We start from the raw sequence: 26,731 nt of genomic DNA on the forward strand, positions 1-26,731 counted from the left end.
CATCAAACTCAATTTTCAATTATCAAACTTAATCCAGCACAAATACAAATGTTATTCGTGCTTTTTTACTTTTACTACTTTTCAACTCTCTATAGTTCGAGATTTGAGTTCCGCTAACTTTCTTTCTACTGCGCATGCGCAACAGGAAAACTTGAATTACACGTAATAGTCAAAAATTCGAAAATCTTATCCTTTCGTGGCAGCGAAAGTAACCTAGGACTAGAGGTTCCATAACATTAATAATAATAAGGCAATAATATTAATATTAATAATAATGTAATCGAGTACTACTAACAATATTAATAATAATAATAATAGTAGGGTAATGGCAAGATACACGCGGGTATAAATTAATCATTCCTTTCGTAATATTTACGACGTCTTCGGGATATTCTTTAGAAATTACTTTATTTCTGGTCAATATTCATTAACGAGCAACTTTTCTCTCTGTTTCTTATCACGATTTTTTTCACTTCATCACAATTGTACCGTTAGAAATTATTCAAAACATTGTTAAAATGTCCATGAAATATATGCAATTGCCGTATTGAATAAGCGAGTAATGAAGTTGCTGTTTCACTGAATAAAAGTGAAATCTCCAATGCGTGTGCTCAAGTATATAAGTTAAAAAAAGATTGGTACATCAATGCCTATTATTCTTAATCAATATTCATCATTTAACAATTAGGACCGAATTTTTACAAACCAACTCTAAACCACGACCCAATTTACAAATAAAAAGATCGATGTGTAAATTAACTATCAACTATTAATCTCCAATCCTATGTGAAGATATAATGTTCGGACCAAATTTCTAAACTAACGTGGACAATTCATGCGGACTATTGGTGGTTGCTGCGCTACTTAGATCCAATGTGGCAGCCGGAAGACCAGAACTGACGCTGCCGGTTGCTTCCCGTGGCAAATGCTGCGATCTATTTAGCTTATTTCCAGGACTCGGTGGCGATCTATCTGCTGGTGTATCCGGTGGCGTAACCACGTTTCTGTGTCAGCTCACGTTCAGATGATTGTGCGTCGCCGCGATCGGAGCTGGCGATGAGAGCAACAAGGGCGGTGGAGACATTGACACGTGTCGATGATGATGATGGTGATGATAGTGTTGGTACTGTGCAGCTCGGCCGTGCGTTGCGTGGCTGGTATTTAGTTGGTTCGTCACGGGCCCGACTTTCGTTGGGCAGCCAGCATGGTGGATGGTTAACGGGCCACGTAGTTGTTGTTGCTGTTGTAGCTGGTGCTGGTTCTGGTGCTGTTGCAGCTGCTGCTGACGCTGCAGCTGTACCGCCGCTTCGCACTGTTCGCGCGCTAACGCCTTCACGGCATTCGTCTTCTCCTACGAAATAAGAATGATAGGTTAGGTTGTAGTCAGGGGCCATAACAAATTAAAAAAGTTATAATATAAGAATTTACATTTTAGTTGAAATGATTCTAGTTACGAATAAGTATTAAAGATGATTCAAATCTTTTTCGTTACCGATAACCATGGTGAAAACTCTTTTGGATTACTTTCAGCCATTGTCAATCTTATTGTCAATACTACATGCTTGAAGTAGAAGGAGGGGTACAGAGAAAAAGACTTTTTCTCAGCAAATATAATTGTAAATTCGACCAATTGCGGGGAGACGTAATCGCGAGGAGAGACGTCAACGGGGGTCGTAAATCCCCGTTACGATTATAACAATCGACACCACGAATTGATCGATCCCCTGATTTCCGTTGAGATAATAAGGGGTGATTGAGTTTGTATAACACTGTGATTCACAGAATTATAAAGTATATATTTCCAATACTTAGATTACACTGACGTAGAGAAATAAATAGTTAACAACTTGTCGCACGAAGATGCGATAGATATGTACGCTAGAGCAGGGCTCTTATAATGGAAATTAATGTATCAATGGACTTAGCACTATGATATGTTTAGGAGAGAAGATGTATGTTCGACAGACAACACCGAGAACCGACAAAAGATTTGCGTGAAGTATGCGACTCTCGCGCTATGTGTAGACTGCCGCGTTAGGCGTTAGTTGGTAGACTGTCTGTCGCTCTTTTTTTTAATACGGAAGAAAAGTTCGGTGTGGGTATGCCCCTGTGCCTAAAGAACGCGGATTCGTTGGTCCCACTTTCGTTAGGAAAAGTGAGGGTAACGAACCGCGGTGTCGATTGGTCATGACCTGCACTAGTGCTCGAAGGGATGAGTAGGGAGTCTCCTACCATCGTGGTGCGTAGATGACTGTGTGCGTGAGAAAAACCTAGCTTGTTTTATTACAGGGCTATTCGGATTTTCCTAATGGGTGCATACCCGCTTTCTCCGTGTTTTAAGTGCGACTAATAAACCCAAGGACACCTCTAAAACCGACTGTGTTTCGAGAATATTTTTAAGCTTTAGAAATTCTTCAAGACAAACGGATTGAAGACATATGGTGAAACAATGCAGGGAAGTGAAAGTTATGGTGGGTCCTTAGGTTTATTGAGGGTCGAAGTGACGTTACGCAGGCGGTTGTTGTCCGGTCGCGCGGGCTGGCGTGCAGATGTTTTAGGCGGCGTAACAATAATCGTTACTCAATTATTTTGTTCAACAGTTTTACAAATCTCCCAAAAATAAACGAGAATACGAAAATACACTGAATATCGTGTGTATGGTTATTTATAAAATCCCCTTGAAATAGTTGCGATCGCGGATCACATAAACAAACGAACCTGTTATTCTACAGAGTATCTTTTTCGGTGAAATTATGCAAACGTAAATGTAACTTCGGTAGAACTCCTCGAGAACTTGTAAGCTTATATCACTCTGACCCAACCAGTCCACTCTAAAGTGTATAATTTATAAAGGGGGATTATATTAATACGCGGAGGATGTGGTAGGTGGTAAGTTTTGCATATGAATGTTCGTTGATACAACGAATGGTTAAATGGAGGTTTTCATGAATGTGATAAGGACTAGATCGAATGTTTTAACACTTATAACTAGAATGCGTATTTTTATACAAGTTTGTAGTTTTACGAACATAATCAAAGAAATAAAATTTTAATCGAGATTTGTTTTCTTATATACGTATATTTTAGCGCATTTTATGCATTTTGCGCCATTTGCGTACTTTTCAATTTCGCACGAATAAAATAAAGATCAGCAATATAATTATAACGCTTCTTAAAAATGTGAAAAATCCTGGTTTCCTAAAAGCTTGCAATTGATTTCAGAAAAATTTTTATGAACTCTACCAGATAAATTATGGTAACTCTGAAAAACAAAATTTCACGATAAAATGATTTCCGCGTAAAATACACATAAAAGATGATTTAGACGTGTTTGAACGTGTTCGTTTTCTTTTTTAATAGCGATGTGTTCTTACCCTCTGCCACACGAAGACGTTATGGACCATTGCGCATCCACAAAACACGATGCCAAGGCCTATGAAAATCGACGTAACGATTGCCGGTGTGACACCAATTACCTCTCAGAGAAAAGACATCGACTCCCGACTGTCGGACGCCAACGCCGCGACGCATCTTAGTCCCCATCAGAGATAAGGCCCCAACACCGACTTTCGGACTCCTTGGAATCCACACCAAACCCCCCAACATCCCCAAGCCAGGGTGTATATAAGCCGAGACTTCATCCAGCCCGGGGAGTTCTCGTTCTAGTTGCTGTTCTTGTACAACACCCCTTTCTCTGTTCAACGTTATTCTACTGTAAGTGCCAAAGTCATAATAAAGTTCGATAAAAGAGAATTAATAGTTGGGCTACGACTCAGCTTTCTTTTCTCTCGCAACCCAAGTATCCATTTTACGTGACACCGGCGTCGAATGAAACTGGATGAATGTATACAATATCATACCTGAAAGCATTGTTAGAGGATCATTATAACACGTATGCCATAACAAGCGGGACAAAGAATCAGCGCAAATACATATTCTCAATACATATAATTTTCGAAGCGTAAACTATATACATATGCTTTTCATTGAAATTTTCAATACTAGTCGCAAATTATTTTTCAATTAATTTATTATTTAAGTCTTTATATATCAATTCTCGACGAATAAATTACTTAAATTATAGAGAATCTATCTTCAGGCAATAGAGAATTCAATATTTTTGGTCGTTAAGTAATTTACAAATTTCTAAAACGATTACGTTCGAAGTTTTGGACAGTATTTGAAGTTTCTAACATGACATTAAAAAAAAATAAATAAATTTTATGATATAATTAAAAAAACGTTGTGGTCTATCATAATTTCTATTCCGTCAAATTTATTAAAACGCAGTTTTCTTCTGAACAGAGTCAAAATGTCCGTCTTGAATCGAGTTCAACAGCTTAACGATCGATCGAGCGAATGATAGCTGTGTAAACTAGCATGATACAACGTAAACTTTAGATTAGATCTCGATCCATCCACCAGCCGTATTCATGCATGACATGAATATGCTGTTTCAGCTCTTTATAAATTAATCTGTTAAAACTTCCCTAAAAGACGATCATTTTTATTTTTCTAAGAAAAATAATGACTATTCGGCGTTAAAATTAACTTTATTTCCATTGGATTTCTAAACTGATTTCATACACTCAGAGATAGTTCACAGTATCTTTTAGATTCATGCCTGAATTCAAGAAAAATTAAACGTATAACTTATGTACTAGTATCTTTCAAAAGGTTAAAGTCGACAGAATTGAAGGAATTGGTTCTTACCAGTTAGAAAGACGGGAATGCTAATGAAAAACCCTCCGACAGCACATATCCGGCTGATGGATGATTTTTGCAGGTACTTGTTACTCCTGAAACAGACAAAATTTGAAGTGAAAGTCAGTTTCACGATTCTATGATAATTGAGCGAAATATAAATGTTAAGGAAATTCGAGGATTTGGGAATACAAATTATTGACTATATTTCCCACACAACAGTTATACATCTATATTACTCTCTGAAGAACGTCTTGCACGCACGCTGGTCGCCAACCGACTATCCTAGATTCTTCTAACATCTGGCAACAGTCTTTTGTCTCCACTAAGTCCTTGACGCCCTCTAACCCTTACACACACACTCTCATGTACAGTGTAAATGTATCACTTCCCTAACAATAAAGGAACCAGTTTTTTGTTTAACAGCCAAGAATCTTTCAAAAATTCTACTGTAATTGATACTTCAAATATATTTAGTCAGACAAAGGATAATCATAATCGCAACGTTAATCTTAACTTTAATTCAAGGATCAAACAGTATCATTATACATATAAAAGTAAACATAAAGTCTATCCACATTATTGTTATTATTATTATTATTATTATTATATGTTATTCTATAATTGATTTTTATTTCTTTATTATCAATATTATTCTATTTTCTATAATGATTCAATTATAGATCTTATTTTTTGTCAATCATATTTCACTGAAAAGATCACTTTGAAAATAATCTAATAGTAAAAAATGAAAAATAATCTTTTTCTACCTTGTCTTCATTTTTTACAAACTCTGTCCACCGCCGTAAACCTATTAAATGCATGAAACGACAAAGCAAAGCTGCTTCACATAATTCCCCGCTCACGCAGTGTCAATCAGCTCACGACCGCAAACGATACTGCTAATTTCCAGCGACCACGAACGATTTCACCGTAATTGCCGGTGTGAAATTTACCAATACGTGCTCGAATTGGTCAATAATGGATAGAGCGCTCTTGCACACACTAATCTACCAACAAATAATATTGACTCAATTGAACAACAGCGCCTAGATTAACGGACAAACCGCATGTTCCAAACAGATTTACAATCACGGCAGAAAATACATGCCGTTATAGATGTTTCCTGGTCAAGACTAATTTCCAGGCGTTAAGAACATTGTAACCGGAATCTAGGAAGAACTAGCACTTCCTGGAATAATACTATTGTGTCCTCGATGAATGTCTCTCCGCAATGCCCTCGAGTGAGTTGTTTTTGTCTTTGGTCGTACGACGTCCGGGATGAGAATTCGGGGAACGGTTTTGCGCTTCTTTAATACTCGCACAACCATCCATCCATGGGACTGCATCTTTTTAGGAGGACCAGTGATTAATCTTTTCCCACTCATTTTCATCTCTAATTTCTCATGAAGCTAAGATTCCTGCATCTTTTATCATAATAATTTATTAATACTATTAATAAATTGAGACAATTATACACGTCGTATTTTGCGTTATAAGATGACTTGTAATTTGTAAAATTTACCTGTAAAATTCCTTTGTTTGTTTTACCGAAGCAATAGTTGGCATTTCTATACGACAATAAGAATTTGTTAATACTAATAATTTGTAAGGTTATCATGTTATCATTCTTCTAATGGATAGTATATTATTGAAACTTTTTTAATATTGAAACGCGATATTTTTTTGGAGAAGAAGTGCATAGTAGTAAAGAGTTGAATTCTACGGACGTAAAAAGTGGACATAACATTTTCTGTACATGGAGTCGCCTGGCCTAAACATTTTATGATTTCCGGGAAAAAAACAGACGAATCCAGCGCTGATTTTAAAGCAGCTTCATCCAAATAAGCCACAATAAGAAATTCCCACGAAACAGTTGCGTTCATCCCCTTTCGAGGTCGCTGACCTCTTTGAATGCATTTCAAGTGCGTCGTACCAATGAAACTTCGAGTTCTAGACTAATTTCTCAGCCTTTTGCGTTAAATTTAACCTTCCGCGTTAGTGTATTTCGGACGAGCTCCTATTTTACGCTTTCGTCGACTTCACCAACGTAACACGCAGCATCCGCAAGTAAAACTGTCTCTTAAATTTGATGTGACACCGATACACGACGAGAAGAATCACAATGCCATTTTTATTCCACTTCGTTAATTTTTCGTCGTAAGGTTTAGCTGTAAATAGGATTAAAAAAATTTAGATTAACGAGGAATTTAAAATTGATCTGTTAAATCAACAATTTCCATTAGTTGTCAATAGATTTTATAAGCCTCAGATTACTGAGAAATTATACACATTGCAAAATATTTACCATTGGTTACCCACGCTACACGTAAATTTGATCAATCTACCAATGCACTAACACTGCAATAAATTTCTATTGCAACATTCCACGCTCCTTTGCCGCACCTTAAACTCCTCGCTAGATTTATTCCACCTTAAAGTGTCACATAACTCCTACGACACCGATATCAAATCTTAAACTCCACCAAATTCCAGAGAAACTTGATTTCGTCGACAGTAAGAGATTAAACTTAAAAAGCAATTTATTTCATCTTTAAACTATCCCAAACTTCTTAAATATAATTTATATATATAAAATATTATACACTTATTGTGTGCATTATATATTTCAAGAACTTTGCAATAAAAAATAAAACTTATTACATTTAAGATATGGTTATATTGCACAGGCCCGAATATGATAAAGAGGTTAAATAAATGTCTCGAATCTCCGCAACAAACTCACACAAACCACCTAAAACACGTATACACAATGTGCATTCACTACGAACTCGACTCCCATTCCCTGCCAAAATCACAGGCATGCAGAGTCAATTTCACTGCTCGAGCTAGTTGAATAGGGAAGAAGGTCGAGAGTTGGAGTTAAGGAGCATAGTTGGTAAAGAATCGCGTGCCGCCGCGCCATTAAGATCAAGCCCACGATCTCAACAATAAATATTAGACGGTTCTCTGACCTGAATTTCGCGTGCGACTCGGGACGATTCAAAAACGCGTAAATTTCCCATGAGTCGAATCAAACGTTCGCGATTTATCGCATTTAGGTTATATCGATATTGTCCACGAGTGGAGGCATTCAAACACAGATTGCTTTGTGTCACTCTATCGCAACTGCGCGTAATACATGATAATTTAATTTCGAATTCTTTCGAATATATGCACGTAACGAAAAATTTGTATTGGTTAGTCAATTGCAGACCAACCAGTTGTTAGCCAGTGAAAATAATGTAGATAATAATAGTGAAGAATTAGCTCGAGAAGAGTAAACAAACAAGGCGCCTTAATAAAAGGCACAATGTGGATCCGCAAAGTGATGGGATTTCGGCGCATGCGCATTGTTTCGCATCAACTTACAATTAGACATGCACGAAAGCTTCATTTCTGCCGCATACATACTTGGATTCGCGTGCATGAAATTCACAAAGTAGCTTATTGCTTGAAAAACAGCTTTAATCGAGCGAAGCTTTTAACCAGACTGAAATCAAGTCTTGGTTTCTTTAGAAATTCAGATGGAATAAGAGAAACCTATTTTATCTGTGGATAAAGGTTAGGCTGCATCGGTTGGCTTATATGACTTTCCGGTGACTTTGAAGGGCAATACGGCGCCGGCGGTCGAGAAGGTAACTTCTCTATTGAACGAGATCTCATTGATCTCGTCTAAGTAGGAAGAGTCTGTCGGCCCTTTGATTTTATACGAGTTTTTCCATTCACGATCGTGCGAGCTGGCTACAGTCGACGACACGGACCCCCGACAAAACTGTCTGAGCCTATTCAAGGCGACGTCAAATAGTTTCACTCGGAGAGATGAATGGAGATAAGAATCACCGGAGCGTCTCTGCGCTTCGATGACAGTGATATTTGGTAAATCCTCTTCTTGTTTCTCGTTTTGAAAGAAGGTTGAAAAGAAGAGTGCTACTAGATCGTCTAGGGAAATCACACGGTATATATTGCGTAATGCTATTGATTTATCAAAAATAACAAGAGGTTAAGGAGCTTTGGGAAGGTTGATTCAATTTTTTATAACCTGACATCTCTTTGAACAAATGTCTTAAGAAACGCTTGAATAAAATGTTAAAAAAAATAATAATCTTTTAATGAAATAATCATCTAAAATGAAATCTTTTCCTGTATTTTTAGACAATAAGATTTACTATATCCTACGCCATAATAAGAATCAATTTGTTATGAACTGGTATCTCGGAAATTGTAAGAATTCAGAAAATATAAGGAGGCCGGAAGAGGTAAATGAAATCCACAAAAACATTGACCCAACCTCAGCCCAGTTAGCCAACAAACTAAAATATCTCGCTGCCTTTTCTATATTTACGACCAGAACGTGGTCATTAATTGAGTCTAGCGACTGCACCGTAGACGAGTCACTGACCGATGTTGCTTTAATGGATATGCGGAAAATCACGTGTTCCAGGTTCCAGGGATGTAGTTGTTTTCATTTCCGGAGAATACGGTCGACCCGCGTGTGTATACCAATCTATCTGAGGATAGGTGTTCGTTAGAATTACTAACTATATTACTTTCAACCTTGTGATTAAAATTTTTAAACGTCACTTAATAGCAATTCAGTCGAGTAAGTACAAACTTTCAAATGTCCTAATTTTCAAATCTTTATATTTTTTAATCTCAAAGATATTTTATTATTTGCCGTAGATCAAGCTTCGTGTTACCGGTACTGTAACATTACAATCCTACGAGAAGCAGAAAATAGTGAAAAAATCTGACCTAATAGATAGTAGTCAATATTCCTTTGACGCGTCTTATGCGAACCGCAGTTAGAGGAAATGCAAATAAGCTCTTGCGAAACGGTTTGCCGCACGACAAGCCTACGAACAACGCCCAATGCAAGTTCGGTGGGAGTTACAGGAAGAGGGACGTCTAAAATCAACTAGGAATCCCTATTCAATCGTCCAATTTTCGATTCCGATATTGAACTTCCCGAAGAAAATTAAATACAATTCCGACTCGAGATTTAATTTCAGTCTCGTAGCTAATGCAATCTAATCGCGTTTGCAAGGCTACGCTTCCGGTCAGAAGCCACGCGTTTCGATCGCGTACTTTCCGCATCGGAAGCGTACGCTTCGGTACTAACCGCGTCGATTTTCAAAGGAATCATTGGACACCGGAAGAAGAAGAAGGAGTAAGAATAAAAGCACGTAAACCGGCAGGAAGTCAATCGAGACAAAATCGATATCGTTGAAAGTCGAAAAAAGACCCGAATTTAGGTTACAGTACATATTCGAATTGAATATATTCAAGGTTTAGATTTTCTTCTCCTGAAAATTATAAACATAAATGAGTCGACAAGCGATCTTGAAAAGCGTCTGTTCCATCTAGATTATATAAATTGCATGAATTACCGTTAGCCATAATTCATAATTTATCGAAAAAGCGCGCTTCTTCTCAACCACGCTTTCCCCTACCAGCATCGACATTATCGGCAGATCGATAAGTATCAAAATACCACAAAGATATTAATCTCATCTTTCTTCTAACCGCGAAAAAATGTCGCGCAAATGATAAAACAACAGATCAGCCAGAAACATCGAATTCTCTACGCTTCCGACTGCAAGAAGAAAAACAAAGTTATTTGTGTATGATGGAAACGTCGCTGGACGATGCTCTTGTCACAGACGAAATTCGAGCAGCTGTATATAACAAACCGAAATTCCGAACGCCTTATCGCGTGTGACCGTCCGGTCAGCATCCGTTCTCAGCCGCCTGAGTGGCATTCGATCACTCCAGCCGTTCTCCGAATTTTACACCAAGTATAAACAAAACCTTCTCCCACTCCAACGAATGGAAGAATATAAATTCTCCCTTCAAAATCATCCAGTCAGTCTAATAAAAAAATTCTTAACTAATCCAAATATCGAAAGTGTATCATCGCGAACCGAAAAAATTGTATAAATTGAGTAAAAAATAAAAAGAACTTTATCTCCTTGTCGGAAATTAACAAGTTCCTTACTTTTTACCCTAATTTTACACGACACTCTTAAGCGGTCGAGTGCGCGCGAGAATAGCATCGCGGATCGGCATTTCCACGGTGAGGATTGTAAAATGGTTACGCAGATGATGGATCATACGCATGGACCGTAGAGACTATCGTGAATGATGGATCAGACACACATACGCGTTCTTCGCTCTTGCGATATTCTTCGTAACAACTGCTGCGATCTCGTCATTGGAAACGATCTCGGGAAATTCAATCGAATATCGAGGAAATTTATAGAAAGCTACAGCTGTGTTCGAGTATTATTCTAGAGAAAAGTGGTTACCTCTATGAGACTAACGATACAATACGTCTCAAGATAACTTTTAGGAAAATGATTGTACCTTTAAAATTCTTTCGACACTTTTCGGTATATTCTTGTCATTGATTCTGAAAGTATTTGATTAATTTGCTGGTTAATAGAAAGTTGGTTAAAACCGAAGTTAGTTAAAGAAATAAGTAAACACGAAACCCGTGGATACTCTAGACATATGATTCTACCTGCACGCGACAAAAATATTCATGCTCTGAACAAGGAAAGAAGTATTGTTAGATTCGCGTCATGCTGCAAATGAAAGATTTACAGCTCGAACCCAATTATCTGTTACATTACATTCTCGGGCACGTGTAGGCTGAACGTCATGATATATGAACACAACTATAGAAAGAACAACATGGATATTTCGCGCGAAGAAAACGAAGCTTCACATATACAGTGTATAACCACTCGACAGTATTTGCTCACGAAAAATACGAGTTGTTAAAGTCTAACAAAAATTACGTATACAGTGGCAAAGAAGAAAACCGTTATGCCGTTTACTCTTATTTCTAATTGACAGAAAGTTGTCAACGAACAAAGAGCGCTTTTTCTTATTCTCTGTACCTTCGCGATGCAATCACAGAAATTCTCCAAAATGCTTCGTGTCGACTAAACAAAGAAAAAAAATGGCAGCTGCTAAGAGCAAACTACCTCCGGAATTTTCTTCGTTTCTAAGTGAACCAGGAAGAAAGAAGGGAAGGGTTAATGACGCCGAAACTAAAGGGTGGCCACGGATCGTTTGAAAGGGGCCACGACAACCGTTACGATTCAGTCGCACCTGTTCCTCTTCCTAGGTTACCACGCCGAACCATTGCGCGCTTTTACGAGCGTTCCCGCGATAGTTTCCTGGCACTTGCTCGTCCTTTCAACGAAGGGTCGATCGGTTAATTTAAACTCTCGAAGGCTTTGTCCAGTCGGTAACATCGATAAGCTTAAGCCGAAATACGGATTTCTCGTAAATTCAGAATTTTATTGCCACCAGGATGTATATGGAGGCGACAGATGAAGAACACGATGTAAATTAGATTTCTTGCTTTTATAGAAAAGCAATTTTTAAATTGTACACCAGTCGTCGATCGGTTCTGTAGATCGTTTTTAATAACAAAATAAATTTGGTTAGTCCATAAAGGTTTGTTCGTGTGAATCTTCCCATAGATCATCCGTAACGTAAATACCGCTATAACCGGCTGCAGATACATTTTCCTTGAACATGTGGCGGCACTTGACAGTAAACTTCCCAACAGTTTACGTCGCTTGACGCACGACACAAAGCCCCTATACCTGCGGACAAGATGATTGCCAGATGTCGATACATTCGTACCGAATATTTCCAGCTAGCCTAAGGACCGCTATAAATCTTAGGATTTATTTTAGCTAAGGTCCTCCAAAGAGACAAACAGTCTTTGTTTATCAGTCTCGAAGTCGCCCACCTACCACGGGGACACACGAGAAATCTGCTATCTCTCACATACGACGCTGCCCGCTAGCAACACCCTCTCAAGGGCAGCTAGCACCCTTTTCCAACGACCAACACGAATTAGCCAATAAACATTAACGTACATTTCCCTCACTTTCCGAACCAAAGCTTTTCTCAACGAATCCGATGCCTTCGCATCATTAGACACATCCCAACGAGTCTTCCTCCGCAGCAGCATCGCGACAAAAATGTCAGTCTATTACCGCGAGTTACCGCAGTATATCACGATCGTTATACTTACACGGTTCGAGCCGAATAATTATCTAAGCTCTCGACATCTCGTGCAATCATTGTCCGCACTCGCAGCGTATCTCGAATCGTAGCTATCCAAGCTCTATCTACTAACCGCGCATTCGCGAACCGAATACAATCGCGAATCCTGCATCAAGTGTACTCATTGACATTAGAGTGAATAAACATTTATCGTTCAAGAAATCTGAGTTTTCCTTCCGACCCTATCACGACATACCCCCTCAAATTGGTGACCCCGACGTGATTATCCCCGAGTGCTCGTGAAATGTAACACAATGAATCTAAATCAGTTCGAAATGACCAATAACGCCCACTCCGCACGTACGAAGGCCGGCGGGGACACCGCAGACTCGATTAGCGCCCTTCTCCGCGTGCCACCGTTCTGGTCTGACGACGTCGACTTGTGGTTCAAGATGCTGGAAGTGCAGTTCGAAACTGCCCGGACCACTAGTGACCAAGAAAAATACCAGGTCGTCATCGCGAATCTCGACAAGTCGCACGCGAGATTAATTCGAGACGTATTCGACGCCGCACCGGCGACAGAGCGTTACGTCAAAAAGGAGCTCATCAAGCGATTGGGAGAGTCGTAGGCCAAGAGACTCCGACAGGTAATCGAGAACGAGCAAATGGGGGACAGGAAGCCCTCTCAGTTTTACCGTGATCTCAAAAGCCTAGCCACCAATTCGTTAGCAGACGATGTCATTTTCACTGTCTGGGAAGGTCGACTTCCACAGCGCATACGGAGCATCCTAGCCTCTGTACAGAACAACGATCCGGACTCCCGCATACAAATTGCCGATAACATTTACGAAGCCACCCTGGAATCAGGGCAGATCGCCGCGACCAGCGCAGGCCGACTACCTGCGATAACCCTCCCACCTGGCCAGAATAGCGGAATAGGCGACGCCATGGCAGCCTTCGCCAACTTGGTTACCGAGCGGGTAGCGCGAATGGACGCCCATATGAGCGAGATGCGAGCGCTAGTAGCCGAGCAAAGAAGCAATGAACACCGTAGGGCACGAGTACAATCACGCTCGCGTACACGATCCCGCCGCCGTTCGCGCCCTCGCGATACGCTGCGGCAAGACAGGCTGTGTTACTATCACACACAGTTCCGAGAAAGCGCGAGAAAGTGCACACCCCCTTGCTCCTGGAACTCGGAAAACCGGACCAGCCGTCCGTAAAAGCGGCAAACGACGACGGTTTGGCATCTCGCCGCATATTCGTAACGGACAAGAACTCGCGGATCTCCTACCTCATCGACACCGGCGCAGACGTTTGCGTATACCCGCGCAACAAGCTACACGGACACGTGAACAGAAGCGAGTACGAGCTGTTCGCGGCCAACCTGTCCCTACCTAAACCTGTCCCTACGCAGAGCATTTAAGTGGGATTTTACCGTAGCCGACGTCAAAACACCCATCATTGGCATGGACTTTCTAAGCCACTACGGGTTGCTCGTGGACCCGCGAAACAAAAGGCTTATCGATACGATAACACAGACGTCATCAAGGGGATACACCGCCACAACAGACGAAGCGTCCGACAAGACCGTCATCGGCGAATCACCATACCACCAACTCCTGGCAGAATTCCCGGACCTCACCCGCCCACGGATCTTCGGAAAAGAGAGAATTCGACACGGTATGCTACACCACATCGAAACTACACCTGGTCCACCAGTCTACAGCAAACCGCGCCGGCTTGCACCTGATCGACTTAAAGAGATAAAAGCGGAATTTGAACACATGATCGAGCAAGGCGTGATGCGACCATCGAAAAGCCCGTGGGCATCACCCCTGCACGTAGTGCCGAAAAAGGACGGAAACCTGCGTCCATGGGGCGACTACCGTGCGTTGAACGCCCGCACCGTACCCGACAGATACTCACCGCCACATATCGAAGACTTCGCGCAACATCTGCATAGTAAGCGAATCTTTTCAAAAATCGATCTAGTCCGCGCTTACCACCAAATTCCGATTGCGTCCGAGAACATTGAAAAAACCGCGATAACAACGCCTACCGGACTTCTCGAAACAACAAATATGATGTTTGGACTTCGGAACGCCACGCAAACATGTCGGCGGTTCGTCGACGAAATCATACGCGGGCTCGATATCGTCTACGCGTACATCGATGATTTTCTCATAGCCTCGGACGACGAAAACCAACATCGCGAACATTTGAAAATCTTGCTCAACCGTCTCAATAATTATGGCGTTGTGATAAACCCCACGAAATGCGAATTCGGCGTGCACGAAATCACATTCCTCGGATACTCGGTAAACCCCGACGGAATTAAGCCGCCGCCCGAAAATGTCGAAGCGATTGTAAAATTGTCGAAGCCCGCGAACGCCAAGCAACTACGCAGGTACCTCGGTATGATAAACTTCTACCGACGTTTCATACCGGGGGCCGCAAAAACACTTGAGCCGCTCAACGACCTGTTAAAAGGCGCGAAAAAGGGCAACGCGCTCATCGAGTGGTCGGAGCAGTAGGAAAACAGCTTTCGCGAATCGCAACGTGCACTCGTGGACGCCACGATGCTGGCGCATCCGATACCAGGTGCGCCTATCAGCCTCACGGCAGATGCGTCCGACTACGCAATGGGGGCAGTATTACAACAACGCGCGAATAACCAATTACAACCGCTAAGATTCGCAACGAAATCTTTGACCCCCGCTCAGCAAAAATATAGCGCGTACGATCGCGAGCTACTCGCGATATACACCGCAGTCAAACATTTTCGACACGCCTTAGAAGGCAGAAACTTCACAATATAGCGACAACCGTTGCCTCGGCCCTCCTCTCTACATAGATAGCTCGCTTCGGCGTACCTTCAAAAATAACGACTGATCAAGGACGCCAGTCCGAATCAAACCTATTCAATGAACTATGCCGGTTGCTCGGCATTAAGCATTTACGCACAACAGCCTATCACCCCGCATCCAACGGAATGGTAGAGCGCCTACATCGACAATTAAAAGCAGCAATAAAATGTCACAATACGAGCATCTGGGTAGAAGTCCTACCAATTGTTTTGTTAGGTATAAAAACCGCTATCAAGGAGGACCTGAACGCAACGGTAGTCGAAATGGTTTACGGTACTGGCATACGATTGCCGACAGAATTCTTCGTACCAACGAAGCAACAGGCCAACTCGGAATTCGCGAACCGTTTAAAGGAGCGAATAGAGAAAATCAGTCCTCACCCGATTACGCGACACGGCGAGAAGAAAACCTTCGTGTTCCGCGAGCTCGAAACATCACCATACGTATTTATACGCCATGACGCTCCAAGCTCTATCTTATAATCGCGCATTCGCGAACCGAATACAATCGCGAATCCTGTATCAAGTGTACTCATTGACATTAGAGTGAATAAACATTTATCGTTCAAGAAATCTGAGTTTTCCTTCCGACCCTATCACGACATACTACCTCAAACAAATAAATCAAAATCGTATGTTATAAATAAAATCTGACTTCACGAGGTGTTGATCCCTCATAAAAGAAGTCTTTTATATCTCGCAGATGATTCATAACATGACGTCTACTTTAACTTGTTCCTTATACCTCCTTGTCGAAAAAGTTAATAGTTTACAAATTCGAACATTACATATGTGACGGAAGAAAAGAGAGAGAGAGAGAGCGTTTCGTCCTGGGACTACCGGTGGACTTGTCAGTAAGGCTATGCTCGGTAGTCCCTGCCTTAGACGTAGAGTGAGTCTCGCTAGGTGCGGTATTTATATCAATCGCTCGTATATTCGACCCCTAGAGAGTTAGACAGACAGACTCGTTGTCGTCGTAGCCCTCTAGTGTTGGCGGTTGGTACCCGCGGCTCGACTTGTCGGCGTCCTATTGATACCGATCCGCCACACATATCTACATAACATCGGCCATTATATTTGCCAAACCAAATTTGTTTTCTTGTAACGTTCTGTGATTAATTAATGCTACAACAAACTTAATATAGATTGTCACGTGCAAAATTTGCACGATAAATCAGATGACTACGATACAATCTTCAAATACGATCGTATCTTTCGTATACAAATTGATAGTTTCCACCTAACTGACAGATTTTTATACCCTTGGAAAAATAACGTCTTGACGAACAATTCACGCCAATCAACGCCAAGAATGAATCACGCAAATTCTACTGGAAGTCCTCTCTTCACTTTTTCGATTTATCATCAGCTGGAAACATCAAAATTATCGGCTGGTGATTGGGAATTAATCGAAAAATAAATTACAAGCATTGAGACACGCGAGTGCTCGTTTCTTTCACTATTTTTCTGTCTGCTTGTTGGAATATTAAGGCGCAGTCACGGCCCGCCAAATTTATTCCCGATCCGTAGTGCCCCGTGTCGGTGAAGAAATTTGAAATGCCGGATTCGAAGGCGTGGAATGCCAACAGCCACGACAGAGAGCCCTCTTCTCTCTTTCTGGTGGAAAGACGAACGGGTGCACGCGTATGCTCGGACGCTCTGACGCACGAAGAACCGCCCGTGAACAGAAACCAGACACGCGTGTAACGTAAAACCGGGCCGTCGATGAAAAACGAACAAGACTTTCGCGACCGATGGGCGTTTTCAATGACAGATCGAATCGTTCAGTTTCACGGTTCGTTCGGGGTCACAGTAGCGTTCATCTTGGCATAAAACCGCGCTAGAGACGATTTCTCATACATTGGTTAAAGTTGATGTGTGTTTCGGCGAATTGTCGTTTGGAGGAGCGATACACCTAAAGAAACGCACATATTCATAAGAATCTACGTTCCGTATTCTTCGTATCGATATCTTTATTTTTATTGGTCGTATCATATTCGATGTAATAGTTGGTTTTTTAGCTAGTGAATTAACAAGATTTAATAAGAAATTTAGTACAAATGCTCCATGCGTCGTGTTTGACACGTCGTTGTTAAACTCTCATTTATAGGAAATTCAAAGCTGTATTTTCTCACCCAGTTTAAACCTTACGAACTCTTTTCACGCGTTTCACCCGTCATTGAACGAAACGATGAAAACGTTCATCCATCCACGTCTCTCCAGTAATAATCCAATTAACCTGTTTCCCCAATAAGTCGAAATCCGCGATCGAAACGTGAGATCGCGAAGAAAAATGCGCGCCTACTTTAGGATCGCGCCATCTAACAACGAAAGAAGAAAACTTCGTGAGCCAGCAACTACTTTGTCCAAAAGTGGCTTTATTCGAAAAGTCTGCTGTTCAGCGTGTTCGCGCCAGCAGCACCAGAGATCCCTTATCACGGACCATTTAAGCAATGAGCCGGCACTTAGCAGCGCCGCTTGTCTTTCATTCTTCTCGTGTCTCTGTGATCGTCGTCGCCGTCGTTGGTGTCGTCGTTGGACCTGTGTCATACTTCGGCTTTTTTTCCTTTCATCCGCGCGTCTCAGACTCGGTAGCGTGGTACGGAAGGAGGGACGGGCACCGAGCTTCGAGTGACAATGAGCAAGCGAAGAGGAACGGCCGTCTACTACTGGGACCCACCATTAAAGTTCGTGCTTCTTTCGGAGCACGTCTGCACACCCCATGGCTCCTTCTCCTTCGCTAACAATGCCACTTTGCAGACTTCGCAGTTATCTTCAGCCGGACGACCTTCGGCTAAGGCTTCCTAGCTGGCGTGCACCAGAGACACTGACCGAGGACCCTCTTGCTTTTGGTCTTTCGTTGCCAGTTGACTCATTCATAGGGAACACCATTGTCGGAGAATTAGTTTCAGAACGAAGGAGAATTGTTGGTGATCTTTAGTTAATTTAGAGCGGAAGGTTTCGTGATTTGTAATTTGTAGTTTACAACAGAAATTCCTATTGTTTATTAGGGAACTTATGCCGCAGTTCCTTACATTTGAGGGAGGTCTATTGTAGAAATTTTTATGGTAGAAAAATATCGTAGGAGTCAGCCTCCATTATTAATAATACGGATACAGCTGTGCATATTTTACTTTGTAATTTTAACACGAAAATATCCAGTGATCTTCGGAGTATTTGAAAACATTTTGGAAACAATTAATGTGTTAACTGCGGAGTTTATTTCCTTACATTTGGGGAAGGTCTATGGTAGAAATTTTTATGGTAGAAAAATATCGTAGGAGTCCGCCTCCATTATTAATAATACGGATACAGCTGTGCATCTTTTACTTTGTAATTTTAACACGAAAATATCCAGTCATCTTCGGAGTATTTGAAAACATTTTGGAAACAATTAATTTGTTAACTGCGGAGTTTATTTCCTTACATATGGGGGAGAGGTCCATGGTAGAAATTTTTCAGGAGCGCGAGTAATCCGGAAAAATATCGTAGGATAATTAATTGTTAATAATGCGGATACAGCTGTGTATATTTTACTTTGTTATTAATTTTAACACGAAAATATCCAACGATCTTCGGAGTATTTGAAAACATTTTGGAAACAATTAATTTTTAACTTTTTAAAGTTTAATTTCAAAAATTCCTCTATGGGGTGAGCAGGTAAAATCAAGCAATAACGAATAAACACGTCGAACGTAGTTAAGTGGTTAAGAGCACAAGAAGACAGTTCTTCGCATACCCGTCGACACTCGGACTATTCCTTCTAGCTAAACAGCTCTCTAGGAGAAAATCGAGCATTCCACTTCAGCAGAATCTTGAATTGTCTGGAAGCCCCGGAGGCAAAGCAGGGGAAACAACCGTTGAGCGAAAGGACGAGGAAAAGAGAGAAAGAAGGGAAACGAGAAGCGTCCGGTGACGTTGCAATTGTAATCGTCCTCCGGTTATCTCTTCTGGGCACACTGCGATACTGTGACACAACCGGTAATATTAACTTAGCAGACAGCTGTAAAAGTTAGTCGTGGTGATAATGTAGCATAAAGAATGGCTGTGTCCTGTGTCATCGAACGATCGATAAGCCGCTAGTTATCAATGTCCAAGCTAGATCTATTGTTCAGAAAAGAAAACAAAGGATGGTCGACCACAGAAAACGGTACACTTTCTTCCCTAAAGGCTATTCTGTCAGATGTGGTTAATCGAAGCAGTAGCTCAGATGTAAACTGTCCTCTTCTCTTTACTCTTAGTTAACCAATAGTTGGGCGAATCACCAGAAATTTACAACAGGGGCCCCAATCGGTGACCTGGAAATTCTGGGGCCTGAATACCTGTCTAACAAACACCTGTCTACTTCGATCAGTGTTTGCGTTACCGTTGCTTACCACCAGCCAAAATAAATAATTACAAAGCATGATTTAACACTAACTCTACCAGGCCTGGTCAAAAGGCCGTGTTTCAACATTTAATTTAGAATTGTACAGTCATTGTTGTTTGTTCTCTTCTTCTAACTTTATATAGATTCTTACGTCAACAAAAATTGAGAAATTGATTAGTCGGATAATATAAGAATTTACATAAAGTTGGAGCTAGCGTTAAGATAATAAATTCGCACTCTTATAAACCGATTTATAGAATACTGTTCCCACTATAGTAAAATGAAATATACTATAAATAGACGAAGAATTTCATATGTTGCTTAAAAACGTTTCTCGCAAAGAACCAATCTTTAATCTAAATATATATATATCCAAACTCCGGAATATACTCTGCCCGTTCCCAAATCTCATTCTATGCTAATTTGATTATCTGAAATCGCAGTGCACGAGTTTCAAGATCGACAGCTAATTTCGTCCGTGTCCAATCTTCATTATTCTCTTCTTCTCTGTTATTTGTTCTCGAAACAAAAGTTACGATACGTCTCTGTAGTTGCATACATTACAATGTTAACGGCTCGTCCTCCAACATTTCGAACAGCTTGAACAAATCTCGTTCCAATGGCCTGCCAATCAAGCCTAGTTGTGGAATAACGCAACACGCACAATATCAGCCGCATCTTCGTAGTTTGGTACATTAAAATAGTCAGTGGAATATAGTGGCATAGATTTGACTGCGAAATCCTGGGACACTCTATATAAGGAAAGGACCCTATCCAGGGAAGAACAAGATTCGAGTAAAACCTGATCGAACAGTAATATTCGTTGGAAAAACTTGTTAGATGGTAATATTTGCAGGAAAACATCGTCGCACAATTACGGTCACAAGGGAGACATGGTCACACGGTAACATTCGCAAGAAACTTTAATATGCCAATCACGCACAACGTCTGGATGCTTTAAGAAACAATGATATTTCTATCTGCCGAAGAGCACACGACATTTTCCCACGCGAATCAAACTCGCCACGCGATAAAAGACCCGCCACTGGCCAAAAAACTGAGCGAAAGAAAAAGGACGGAATTAAAGAACCGAAGAGAAAACTCAAAACGGCGTGTCCGTTGAGGGTAATCACAGCGTTACGACCGTTCGCGGAGAGACGCGGTCGCGAGGAAAACGCGTCAGCGAGAGGCGTAAATTCTCGCTACGATTCGGTGAATCGACGCCGCGAAGTAGTCGTTCCCCTGTGTCGGTTAAGATAACAGAGGTGGTTAAATGAATATGACACAGCAGAGTAAGTTATATTTCACCGTTTATTCCAACAACTTATAACGAAGACAGTTACGCTGGTGCGTATGTACGAGATGAGTGAGTGACTGATCTACGGGTGTGTATACCCGGTTGAAGGATATTGACCGTTCGAAGGATGTAAAATCAGTACTGTCTTGGGAGACGATGCTGTCTCGGAGGAAATCTAAGGATGGGTGTGTCTAGCGCACGGGACCATCGGATTTGTTGGTGACGATTTTAGTTAGGAGAGTGAGGGAATAGGCTTCGTTGTTAATTGGTCACACGAAGGGTCTTAACCGCCCTCGAGAGAAAGTGGTTAGTGGGAGGGAAGTTGCAGCGTACGTGAGAAAAACTAACTTTCCCTTGTCACGCCGTGGTAGACAATAGTCTTTGGAAATTCTTCGGAAACAGACGTTTGTTTGCTTTGAAAGACCTTTACTAGGAAATCTATGAGATTTATGGAAGGTACTTGAGACTGTTGAGGGTACGCAGTGAGTATCCGAAGACATCTGGTTGCCATCTTGCCCGCGGTGTGTGGCCTCGGCTAGGTAGAGTGTTACGCGACGTAACACACAGTGATTTGGCCGACGATTTCGGCCAATCTGCATAACTTAACACGCGTTTCCATTCGCTAGTAATTAGAGTCGGCGATGCTTACTTTGTCTCGGTCGGCAACGAAAAAGATAAAAAAGAAATCCGATTGACCAACGATAAGGGAACTCCCGAGCAGAAACCACAGATCCCATCTCGAGGAGTATGTATCGTCTTTAACGAGCCTTATTTTCGCTTTCGAGTTGCGTGTCACGGGAGGCGAGCATATCTATATTCCCTTTGTAACTTGATCTGCGCTGCACTGTGTGTATTCGATAATATTTTTCGCGAACGTGCGTGCTGAATTTGCTGGGAGAATTATTAGGTAAAACGGAGAATATTGCAATTTCTACACAAAGGGCGTGTCACGATCTTTCAGGTTGGTCACAAATTAATATAGCGTAGTCTATATAAAAAAAATCTTACTAATAAAATTATTATACGATTTCCTGCGTGCACGACGCTCGAGGAATAAACTAAAGTGTAATTTTCATTTTCAAGGTTCGCGTCACGAAACATACGCATTTACGGATACATCTCACCACACAGTATCGTATTGTGATTGCAGACACGTGTTTGATCAGCAAAAACGGGACACGCGGTCGGTGAACGCTTGCACGTCAAGTACAGGATGTGAATTTTTGCGTTTCGTCCTCCAGGCCGCGTGAGAAGAAACACTAGACAGGCCTCTGATATATCGCACGGGATACGGGACACTGCGTTTGTTCCAGACGCACACAGATAGGCCACGCATGGACGAATGAGAACTTATATTCCGGCACAAGGATAATGATTGAGGATAGCGTCGCCAGATTATAGAAATTAATGGTAATCATCGTTCGACCGCGAATCCCGCGAATTCCCAGCTACCAGGAAAATGCTTATCTTTCTTTTCTTTATCAATACCTAAGTAAGTTTGAAAAGTTACATGTACAACAGCAACAATGTAAATATGGATGCTGTTGACATTTAGGAGGGAAAATGTCGATGACTATGAGAGTCCTTTTTCCATCATATGTATAGTTCGGATTAAAGGATATTTGTATCTCAACGTTTATTTGCACTTTTAGAAGTTTCTCTTTGTGTATTTTGTTTGACTTCCGAATTTTCAAAGATAACAGTATCTTAAGGATACAAACTTTAAACGTATATATTTTTCACACCTTGTTCGACCTTCGGGTTGAGTAAAGTACGGATTATGTACAAAGGTATTTAAAGGGTTATAAATCACAGATTTACCCAGCGTGGCATAAAACGAAAACTCTACTCACCAATGTCCTTGATACGAAGTCTTGACGAGTTTCACAGTGAAGAGGAACTGTATAGCGCACATGAGGAGACAGCAGAAGTTTAGGGAGAGGGCGAGTGCGCACAGCGCTAACGTCACCTCGTAGACAATCATATACTCTTCCGGGCTGATCAGGCTACTCGGCGTCACCGTTAACGGTGAGATCTTCAGCAAGAAGATCAACGAGAGTAGCGCCAGTAACAACGACACTAGACACAATAAACCCAAACTGGTCAACGTCTCTTTCGCGCCAACCTCGTGGTCCTTGTGATTCCTTGACAGGGACGACGACCAGGAAGCGTTCAAGGGGCACGCCGTGGAACCGGGACCGGTTAACTGTCCCCCGGTAGTCGTACCCTGAAGAGCAGGTGCAGGCGAAGGTGTCGCCTGACTGGGTAATCTGGACAGTCTCGAGATATCAAAGCCTCCATTCGCTTTAGGTCTGCTGTCCTGGTGCAGCGGCGCCGGGGATATCACCCCCAATGTAGTCGACAGATTATTATTATTGTTATTGCTATTCCCACCGGCAACAGGACTGACGCTGTTCACAGAATGCTTCGACGTGGACAACGTGGACAGATTAAGAGCGTGCGAGTGATTCAATCGTTGAGAAAGATTGTTCACGCTCAACTGAGAATGATTCAAAGGGTGTCTGTGAGTGGAAGATGGCGTGGTGGTAGCCTGATGCACGTTGGCTCTTTGATGGACCACCGAGTCGTAAACGTCGACTCCCCATCCTTGGCTTCCCCCTGTCGTTCCACGAACGTTGCTGTTTTGGTTGTAATGATGGTGTTGCTGTTGATCCTGTTGGTGACCAGAATGATGGTGGTGGTGGTGGCCGCCGTGCAACGAGCCCGAGCTCGCCTGGTAGTCATTGTGCTGGTGCCTGGAGCCCGCTGACGATGGTTGCCCCGTCAGGATATGCTTCAGCATTACTCGACGCTGGAATGCCTGAGGAAGACTGCGCTTCTTCCTGCTCCTCTACATGGCGCTACGCGGGACTCGCTTCTGAGCACGTCTTTCTCGTTGGAGGCTTCTTCTTTCTTTTCTTTCCCAGTAGAATTTTTACACAATTCTTTCTCTCTTTTATCATTAAATTACCTTTAATTCTTAACGACCTTTAATCTTTGTCTCTTCTTTCCTATATATATATTTTTGTTTACTTTTCTCCGTAGCGAATTTTGTCTTTCTGACGCGGGATTAGGTTCCTGGACTTAGGGAGTTGCTACACGCCAGCTCCACCATGGCGACGGCATTCACTAGACAGCCTACATAGCCCCCTTTCAGCTCACGCTTCGGGACACTTTTTTCGCTGAGATTCTCCGCGATGAGGCATGAAAGCAGAGACCACCGTCTGCGGAGGCATGATTATTCTATTGTTCCTTTTAACGAGTAATCGTTTTACTCGAGTCCTCTTACTAAACCGTAAGTACAAAAGACTATTATACTTAGATAGGTACTTGGTCTCAAGAACCAACTTATTTTGGTGTTTCGATTAAGTTCTTAATTAAATGCTCAATTAGATATTCATAAATATATCTTCATAATATTTCCCTCATCTATTTCTTTGACATTCTAGCAACCTCGTTAAGACGTCCGCCACTTCAACTTCTATCTACAAGTGGCAAAAACTGAAGCTGACCTTCTTCATGGAGAAACATGCCGGAAATGGCATCCGCACGTGTGAATAATTATACTCTGTGTCCAGGTAGTTCTTTCGATCATCCGATAGAAGTCGTTTCTGTTTTTCAGAGTTCGTTCACGCCTCCAGAATGTAAAAATATCCAAGGAAGTACCATTAGGAAGCAATGAAATTCAGAGCTTCTGTGGTTATTCCCTTTTCTGATTGTTTCTTTTCTTTGCCCAAAATGGATGATTTCTATATCAAATTTTTTATTCGTATTTTTTTTTAATATTCCTTGAGATTTTCAATCAACTCGATTTCGAATTTTTTAGCACCCGATCTTCTGGTTGACGTCGTTAAGAAAGAGGAACGAGCGCACAGGAAGCATGGTCGGCGTGAGCATGATTAGATCCGGTCTGCCCGATGACCTTGCCAGTGATAATAGCGGTTCGTTAAGGTGGTTGCAGTCTTGGTTTGCTTCTGTTTCGATTTCCAGCGAACTCGTCAGCCGGCATGGCTTCCGAGATGCTCCCCCTGAAACAAGTCGAAGGGAAATAATTAATGGACTCTCTGTTCGATTGTACGTGGACGACAAGCTGACCGTAAAAAGAAATATACAAATACGATTAGAAACTATAATCCCGACCCCTTTCGGTTTGATCTGAAGGTTTCTTTTTCTAGATGGAACCAAAGATTCTTATCTGGTTTATGGCGAGGTAAGGAACTCTTTGAAAACAGCATTTATAACTTTCGAAAAAGAGACAGGTATTTCTTGCGCGAACAATTGAATAATTAATTCGTTCTCTAAATATCCTTATCTGTTGTTCCTAAAATACATAATGATTGGAAGCTTCTTACGGGAAGCGCAATCAGCCGCTGATATCATTGAAGTCGAAACGCCACTAAAACCATATTACGAATCGCATGCGACATGCTCCATTCATGAAAACACAAAAGCAATAAACAAGTACAAATCAACGAAATAAATCCTCCGAGAACGAGACGTTACAGGAATTATACCATTGCGAGGATACAAAAGACTTGCTCATGAGCTACTTCCTTCGAGTAGTCGAGCGGTGTATTTTCCGGTCGTTAACTTCCATATAATGGGATATTAAAGAGTACGGATACAACGCTGCTATTTTTCAACTGTTCATTATCAAATTACGCAGCGGGAATCGTTGCAACGACAAAACTGTAACGACTCGTACCTGCGTATCGTCCATTTAGCTGCGGTAAACGCTGACTTGTCTGCGTTTTTTTTTCACTTCCTCGTTACGGAAACCAGGAAAAGTGATTCACAATACAGTTTCTAACCGTACTTCTCGCGATTCTTTCTTAGAAACAAGCAATTGCTTCTTTTCAATTTCCTAAATCTATAATAAAACAGTCCATTCCTTGAATAGAAATTAACTTTAAAACTTTAGGCGCATACATTGTACGTATCGTATGTATGTATTTTGATTTGAAAAGAAACGCGGCAAACGCCTTTGAAAAGACGTTAGGTTTTCAACGCCTTAACTAACTTAATTCCAGCGAGTTGTAAATCTGCTGCATCTCCCACATCTGAATATCAATCTTTTACAATGACTTGCTCTCCAATTTATTAAAATTACATCTCTCCCGTTGCACCGACCTTCTTTAAAGGTTCCCGCGGCAGGTTGAACCCGCATCACGTATCTTCCCTCTTCCTTCCACCCCCTGCTCCCTTTCTCTTTCTATCGGACGGGAAGAGCGGGAACGCTTAAAACGCGCGAATCACGCGAGCGCCTCACGATTTGCGAAACATCACGTGAAAATCACCGATCCGATCTCCGTGCGCGCGGTGCACCGTGGGGGTAACGATTAAATCGACAGGACATACTTTATTGGCTATTCCGTTATTACAGGCTGTAGTTGGCGGGGAAATAGTCACTATGGATCGATGAACTCCATTGTAACAACGCACCTTCGAATTGCATCGGAAA

General features: G+C 41.6%; 2 long non-coding RNA genes and 1 pseudogene across 3 annotated transcripts; 1 reads left to right on the top strand and 2 right to left on the bottom strand.

Moving 5' to 3' along the window:
• LOC117239953 lies at nt 1–24,223 on the bottom strand (annotated as a pseudogene).
• Nucleotides 6,842–7,570, bottom strand: LOC117239954. 2 transcript variants are annotated; one of them, XR_004494593.1, is made up of 3 exons: nt 7,369–7,570; nt 7,013–7,158; nt 6,842–6,875 (listed from the first exon to the last, which is right to left on the bottom strand). It is a non-coding gene; the product is annotated as an uncharacterized LOC117239954 (long non-coding RNA). The 2 variants fall into 2 exon arrangements; XR_004494592.1 differs by lacking the exon at nt 7,369–7,570 and having other exon boundaries at nt 7,013–7,210.
• A 35-nt stretch (nt 24,224–24,258) lies between the features above and the next one.
• Nucleotides 24,259–25,480, top strand: LOC117239956. Its single transcript, XR_004494594.1, has 3 exons — nt 24,259–24,565; nt 24,720–25,344; nt 25,446–25,480. It is a non-coding gene; the product is annotated as an uncharacterized LOC117239956 (long non-coding RNA).
• Nucleotides 25,481–26,731: the final 1,251 nt, after the last annotated feature.

Source organism: Bombus vosnesenskii, unplaced genomic scaffold (assembly GCF_011952255.1).
Source record: "Bombus vosnesenskii isolate JDL3184/JDL3185 unplaced genomic scaffold, Bvos_JDL3184-5_v1.1 scf7180000014507, whole genome shotgun sequence".
Lineage (NCBI taxonomy): Eukaryota > Metazoa > Arthropoda > Insecta > Hymenoptera > Apidae > Bombus > Bombus vosnesenskii.